This window comes from Cnephaeus nilssonii (assembly GCF_951640355.1).
Source record: "Cnephaeus nilssonii genome assembly, chromosome: 15".
Taxonomy (NCBI): Eukaryota; Metazoa; Chordata; class Mammalia; order Chiroptera; family Vespertilionidae; genus Cnephaeus; species Cnephaeus nilssonii.
The window spans coordinates 40,405,397-40,412,891 of NC_137086.1; positions in this window are offsets into that span (position 1 = coordinate 40,405,397).

Consider the following 7,495-nt stretch of genomic DNA (forward strand, 5'->3'; position numbering starts at 1 on the left):
ATCCTTACACGGAGATATTTTTTCCATTGATTTTCAGAGAGAGTGAAATCAATTGGTTGCCTCCCACCTGGGCCCCAACTGGGGTAGGGAATCAAACCTGCAACCCAGATGTGTGCCCTTGACTGGGATTCGAACCTGAGTCCCTTTGGTGCCAGGCTGGCGCTCTAAGCACTGAGCCATGCTGACCAGGGCTCCTTGTCTCTTTTATTTGTTTGTTTGCTTGCTTGCTTGCTTGCTTGTTTCTGAAGAGCACCCCCTCAGCAAACTTACCACACCTGAACCCCTGTCTCAGGCCCTGCTTCTGGGGCTTCAATCCACACCCTTTCCTCAAACCTTGCCCTATGCATCTCTTCCATCTGGCTGTTCCTTAGTTATATCCTTTTATAATAAACCGGTAATCTAGTGCGTAAATGGGTCTCCTGAGTTCTGTGAGCTACTCTAGCAAATGAACTGAACCCAAGGACAGGGTCGTGGGAACCTCTGATCTGTAGCCCGTAGGTCAGAAGTACAGGGAATAACCCTGTGACTGTGTCTGAAGCGGGGCCGTGGGGGGAGGGGGTAGTTTTGTAGGAGGGAGCCCTTCATCTGTAGGAACTGAAGCTATCTCTGGATATAAAGTGTCAGAATTTAATTGTTTGGAGACTCACCTGGTGTCCAGAGCATTGCTTGGAAATCCCCTCCTCACGTTGGAATTGGTGCCAAAACCCCATTAGTAACCAACATTACTTAAGAGAAAGTTTATCCTGCAATTGCAGACTTTGCAGATTTCCTATTGAACCACTGGATTAAAAATGTAGACTCCTGAGCCGCACTCCAGACTTTGTGGGAGGGTAGAAATTTGCACCAGTAGCTGCCCCACACCCCCAGGTCATTCTTGCTCAGAGTGGCTGCCCAGGCTACTGCCCAACTGTCAACTGAGACTGTTGTGGAGCGAACTTGAGTGAATGACCACTGGAGTCCAGACCAAATTAAAATTTAGGGAGCCTTTGTTAGCCGGCCGGTGACTGCTTTGCCTTTCTCCACGCAGGGAGTCCAGAGAGCAGCCCCGACCCTTTGTACAGGACCACTTTTAAAGCACATTTACCACATCTTGTTTTTACAAAGCAAACAACTTAATACAAAACAGTTTTTAATGTCAGGGTCATGTTATTGATGACCATGTAATTTACAGGGTCATCCCGTTCTTCAGAAAGCTGACAGTGTTTTATCTTGCAAGGCTATTTTGTGAGGTGCAGCTGGGATTCAAGGCTAAGTCGACTAGGAGGAAGCATGCTCAAAAATTTCTACTCTCTAAGAAGACAGATTCCAAGGGACTACCGCACTCCAGCACCTTTGATGGGCCTCCCAGCAGAGTGGGCCAAGAGCATAGCCCTGAAGTCAGACTTGCTGGCTTGAATCTTGGCCCTCCCACTTTATAGCTGGGGGACCACTAGCTACCTACTTAACCCTCAGCCCTTGTTTCCTCACCTGCAACATAGGGCTCGTGATTGCACCTAACTTGTAAGGTTGGAAGGATGTGTGATGGTTAATTCTATGTGTCAACTTGACTGTGCCACAGGATGCCCAGATAGTTGATAAAACATCACTTCTAGGAATGTCTGGGAGGGTGTTTCCGGGAGAGAGTAGCATTTCTATAGGTAGAGAGAATAATGAAGATTACCCTCCCCTATGCAGTGGGCATCATCCAGTCTGCTGAGGGCCTGACTAGGACAAAGAGGTGGAAGAAGGGAAAACTTGATCTCCGCTTGAGCTGGGACAGCCTCTTCTCCTGCCCTCAGGTATGGTTGCTCCTGGTCTTGGGCCTTCAGACGCTGTCTGGGACTTACACCATTGGCTCCTCTGGTTCTTAGGCCTTTGGGTTGGAACTGGAACTACACCACGGGCTTTCCTGGGCCTCCAGCATGCTGACTGCAGACTGTGGGACTTCTCAGCCTCCATCATCATGTGAGTCTATCCCTCATGAGTCATCTCTTCCTGTCTATCTCTATATATTCGTTCTGTTTCTCTGTTTCCCTAACTAATACAGACTTCAACATATCTTTTTTAGGAGGACACAAATCCACTGATTACATAATACAATGGCAGCAGCCGGGGAAGGTTCAATTCCCAAGGGCACATGCCTGGGTTGTTGGCTCGATCCCCAGTAGGGGGCGTGCAGGAGGCGGCCAATCAATGATTCTTTCTCATCATTGATGTTTCTATTTCTCTCTCCCTTCCTCTTTGAAATCAATAAAAATATATTTAATAAATAAATAAATAAGTAAAATGAAATAAGAGACCTATCTGATGAAAAAAATGTAGCATCTCTATGGAATAAGAAAACAGCAGAATCAATCATTCCAAACTGCTGTTAAATCAATGTATTTCCTGTTGGTTTGTCAATATGGCCTTTTTCAATTAGACAATTTTATTACAGTGATAAATACCAACAGCACACTTTAGAGACTGCTGCTCTGAGTTATGGTTGGTTTGGCCTAACAATCCATACTTGCTATTGAGTAAATGTGCATGCTGTGGCCGTCCAAAGATGAACAGGCCTGTCCCTGTCCCTGGTGGGGAGTGATCACCTATCCCCACAGGACCCCTCCTAACCCTTGTAGTGGCCATCACCTCCCTCACCAGGTCCTCACCTACCCCATGGCAGGAACCCCACCCTGCTGATGACAGGTGTCACGGGCAGTGCCAACAAAAGAGTTCTGACCCCAAACCAAATCCCACTTTTCTTGGCAAATAGGGACAGCAAGTAAAATTCCTTTTTAATCTGCATGAGGTTCTATAGAACTTTTCAAATGGCAATCAACTGGGGCCAAAGTTCAGTCACCTCCGGGGAACCCAGGGATGTCTGAGTAATGTGTCATTGATACCTGCGGCATTGGGACTGCTCCAGAACACAGGGACATCCTGGCTGCTCATCAGCATAATGGGGATGATATATCTAGAGTGGGAAAAATTGCATAAGAAGCTGTATGGTGCCCTCCTAGCTAGTTTGGCTCAGTGGATAGAGTGTCGGCCTGTGGACTGAAGGGTCTCAGGTTCGATTCTGGTCAAGGGCACATGTCAGGGTTTCTGGATTGATCCCCATTGGGGGGCATGCAGGAGGCAGCCAATCAATGATTCTCTCTCATCATTGATGTTTCTATCTCTCTCCCCCTCACCCTTCCTCTCTGAAATTAACAAAAATATATATATTTTAAAAAGGAAGGTGTATGGTAATTCCTCTGGCACACAGCAGATATTCAGAAAAGTTAGTGGCTCTGAATCTATTGAGTACATTCACAGGACGAGCCTCGTGCCCCAGGGAAGGTTGGGCCTAACGATTCATAGTTGCTGTCTTTATTTCCCACCACGCGCCCACCCCCCCTATCCTTCCATTTTATTATTGCTGTTCCTCTTTTTGTGATGGAAGTCCCTGCTTTTTGGCCCGTGAATGACTGGTGGGCAGGGGTTTGCTTCCCCTCTGAACTGGTGGTGGGCCACCTCTCTGAGCTTGCTAGTCTTCCATATTCCATGGCCAAGATGGTGTCACCGGCATTGAAGATCATGACAAGCCACAAGAGGGCAGACAACGTGGCTTCTCTCCTTGTTTTAAGGCCACCAAAGCATGAGCAGGCAGGATCTGAATTGGCCCCGTGGGTCCTAGTCCCCTCACACACACTGTGGCCCGCCCTGGTGTGCTCCCCAGGGGTCAGAGGACAATTCAGGCCTAAAGAGGTGGGGTAGGGTGACCAAGGCATCCCAGTCTACCTGGGACTCTTCTGGCTCTCACGTTAAAAGTCCAGCGGCCCCCAGGACAGGTGGTCCCTCCAGGTGGGGCAGCACTGGCATGTAGGTTTCAATGGCTTCTCTTGGAGGCCTTTGCCTGCCGTGTGCCCAGCAGGTGTCCTCGCAGCTGCTGGGTGCCTTCCATCTTGACTTCAGGGATGGTTCTTCCCTGGGGACCAGCCCCAGCTTCCCCTGAGTGCACCTGCCTCGGGCCTCGGGGGCCGGGTGAGTAACAGCCCAGCCGAGGGGCCAGCCTCTCCCAGGGGCCGCCTCCCCGTGGCCAGCAGGCAGAGAGACGTGAGCCACACTGAGCAGGTCCCCTTTCCCGGGGCTTTCCCGGGCTGGCGGATAGCACTGCGCGGAGAGGAGGCCCCAGCGCAGAGCTGCAGCCCTGTCTCCGGCTGGGGCTAGTGTGTCTCTGTGGGCTGAGGCCTGCAGCTGCGGCCATTGTAGACGCTTCTGCCAGCTCCCTGTCCTTCGCTGGTATATGCCCTTGTGGCCAACATCAAACAACTCCTCAGCACCCACATGTGGCACCACTGGGGCATGCCCCCCCCCCACCCGAACCCTCAACCCCTGGGAGTTGCCATCTGTGGGTCTATGTCCTCTTCAGGCCTCTGCCCCAGTGTCTGTTTCCCGTATTCTCGCTCTGGATATCTTCTCGCTTATCTGGCCTGGCTGGTTTCCTCTCAATAGCCCTTTAGGTTTGAGGGGGGCTGCCTCAGTTTCCAGAAGGTCTATCCCATTTGATGGGTCCATTTTATAGATTACAGGTGCTGACCTGGAGCAAGTCCCTGAGCCCACGAGGAGCAGGCCTGGGACTGAGCCTCCTGAAAGCGTCTGCTGTTCTGGCTGCCACCCGCCGGCGCCCTGTTCCTCCTGACAATGTGAGCCTGACTGTGCTGTGGGAGCCACCCCAACCGCCTCCATGTTGCTTGGAATTTGTGGGCATATCCATGGGCCTGAAAAGGAGAAGACTCATTCTCCCCAGCCATCACAATTAGCTCAGGGCGGGGGAGGCATGGGTCCAGCCAGGTGGGGACTGCTGAGGGAACATGCCCATTGGGGTATCTCACCTGGGATGGTGTACACCTGGCACTGTGGCCACCACAGGGGGAGAGCTGCCTGCGGATGCAGCCAACCAGAGGAGAGAGAGTGCAGGCTCAGGGGCACAGCCTGGCAGCAGTGTGAGCTTTGCCTCTTGCTTCAGCCACCCCAGATCACTTACCCCGGGAATTGCCTGTCACACACTCCCCTTTTTAATGTATTAACCCAGTGTGAGTTAAGTTCTTGCGTCTTGAACCCAAAAAGGCTCAGTGTCCTTCTGTTCTCCTGAGCCATCTCTCTTTCTCCCCGACCGGCACACACATCCCGTCATCAGCATCCTCACTCCAGGCAACCTCCCCTGAATGTCCGACCCCCTTCAAGCCCAGGTCAAGACTTCTCTCGCTCTGTCAAGCACCTGTCGTTTATCTGCTGGCTCACCTGGCTAGCATGAGGCAGCGGCCTGCCTGCCTGCCACGACCCTGCCTTTCTCAGGCCCCTCCTTCTGAGCCAGGCACGTGTGCTGAGCACCATGCCGAAGGGGCCTGATTTATGCTGCCAAGGTCAGAGGCCCCGGGGTTCGCCCATTCTTGTGGTTCCCAGCTGGCATGTACTGGTCCCGGCTGGTTCTGGCTTTCCCCCACTTTCTATTCACCTGCCTTCCCAGCTGCCTTCCCTGTGGACTCCAAGCTCCAGCATGGGCCCTGTGGACGGCAGCCTTACAGAGCTGCTTCACCAGCTCCCACGATTTTCTAGAATCAAATCCCTATAATAAATCCCTAGTGGCCTGGCTTCTCTGATTGATACACCACACACATCCTCCCAATAGAGTCCTCTTTGGTATGTTATCTAGAGTCTATTTCTGATGCTTGCAGCTCCCAAATCCCAACCATACACAGTGCATAATACATAAGAAAACATCTTCAAGTTACAAAGCACAACGTACGTGCGTGTTCCTATTGCTTTTATTAATATAGACAGTCCAGGAAAGACAAAGAACTCAGGGGTCAAATAGACAAATTCAAGTCTGCGTTCTGCCAGATAATGCTTGTATGGCTTTGGATCAAGTTACCTACTCTTTTTGAGCCTATTTCCTCCTCTGTAAAAAGAAGGGGGGGAAAGGCAGTTAGGGCTAGGTACCGTGCGTACAAGCTATCACTGGCTTCAACAACAAACAAGCTCATTTGCCAGTTGTGGAGAGGCAGTGCAGGTGAACGGCCTCGGGCAGGCCTGGTGGTCCCCAAATCGTCAGGCACCAGGCTCCTCCCCTCCTGGGTTCTGCCATCCCTGCAGCACAGGCTCATCCTCACAGTCCGTGGTGGCCACACCGAGCTCAGAGTGGGGCTGGCAAATGTCATCTTTACTGTGTGCTGAATTGGGGCTCTGAGGAAGGAGGGTGGCCGTGGGGGAGCACAGTGGGAGACAATGACGGGGCTGTGGAGAGGGTGCGATGGGAACCAGTGCCAGCCCCTGCCAGGCCACCACCCAGGGTCTCTCCATCCCTCCCTTTTCAGTGCTTCCATGCTCTCTCCTGATTTCATCAGAATCCCTTCCACATCAATAGGATGTATGACCTTAAAGTAGTGAAACTGATTGGGAAAATGCATCAAACAGCTGCCACCTATGTATTAAAAATATGTAGGTTGAGAGTCTGAGCACTAGAGATGGACAAACCACGTTTCTACTCCTGTCAGCGGTGGTGGGGCTTCGGGCACGCAGCTTAGCCCCTCGGAGGGTGTTCAACTGCAAAGGTCTACAACAATAGTACTGACCTCAGAGTTTCGTGGTGAAGATCAGACAATATAAAGCAGCAGAAACACTTAACGAAGTGCCTGGCACAGAGTGAGTGCTCAGGAAACATTAGCTGCTATTGTCAGGACTATCTTTTTGTACGTTCTCTCAGTCAAGCCTCTCCAGAGTCGTGCCAACGGCTTTCCCTCTGGTCTCACTCCTCACCACTCTCTTCAACCACCTGCAGAGAAGAACGAGTGAGGCCCCTGACGTCTCTCCTGTCCACGGAGCTTTGCTAACGGGTTTGGGAAATCTGCAGCCCCACTGGCCCTTAGTGGGCAAGTCGACTCTTCTCAGATTCCTGGGTCTGTCTTCTTCAGGTTCTGTGATCTCCCAGGAGTTCAGGGACCTTGGGTGGGTGGTAACAATTTCCCCTGGTCCACTGTGGGAGCCCTGGCTCAGTCGGTGTGAGGGCCAGGCCAGCAAGCAAAGGGTTCCAAACCTGTTCCAGAGCCCTCTGAGTGTGAATGTTATCTCTCACCAGATAAGGGGCTGTGCCCAGCCCAGATCAAACACTTGTTTATCTGCAGGGTGCTGAAAGCCAAACCGCTGCTTCTGTTCCTCCCTGGTCCTTTATTTGCTTCCTCTTATCGCCTCTGACCTGTGGTGTTGTTTGCGCACCTGATCTGTTTCTGGCTTGGTTAGACTGAGAGGTGCCCTGCTCCTCGGGGCGGAGGGAGGGGGAGGAGGCGGAATGGAGTGTGGAGTGGACTCCTTAGGTGGCACAGGGAGAAGAGTGCTGGACTAGGGGGTCAGGAGATGTTGCACCTGAGTCTGTCTCTAAGGGATTCTGGGCTCATTGAACCGCAAGGGCTCTCCCAGAGCTGACATTCCAATCTGCTACAAAAGACCCAGTGTGAGCATTCTTAAGCATGAGAAAAGTTGAAGATTTAAAATG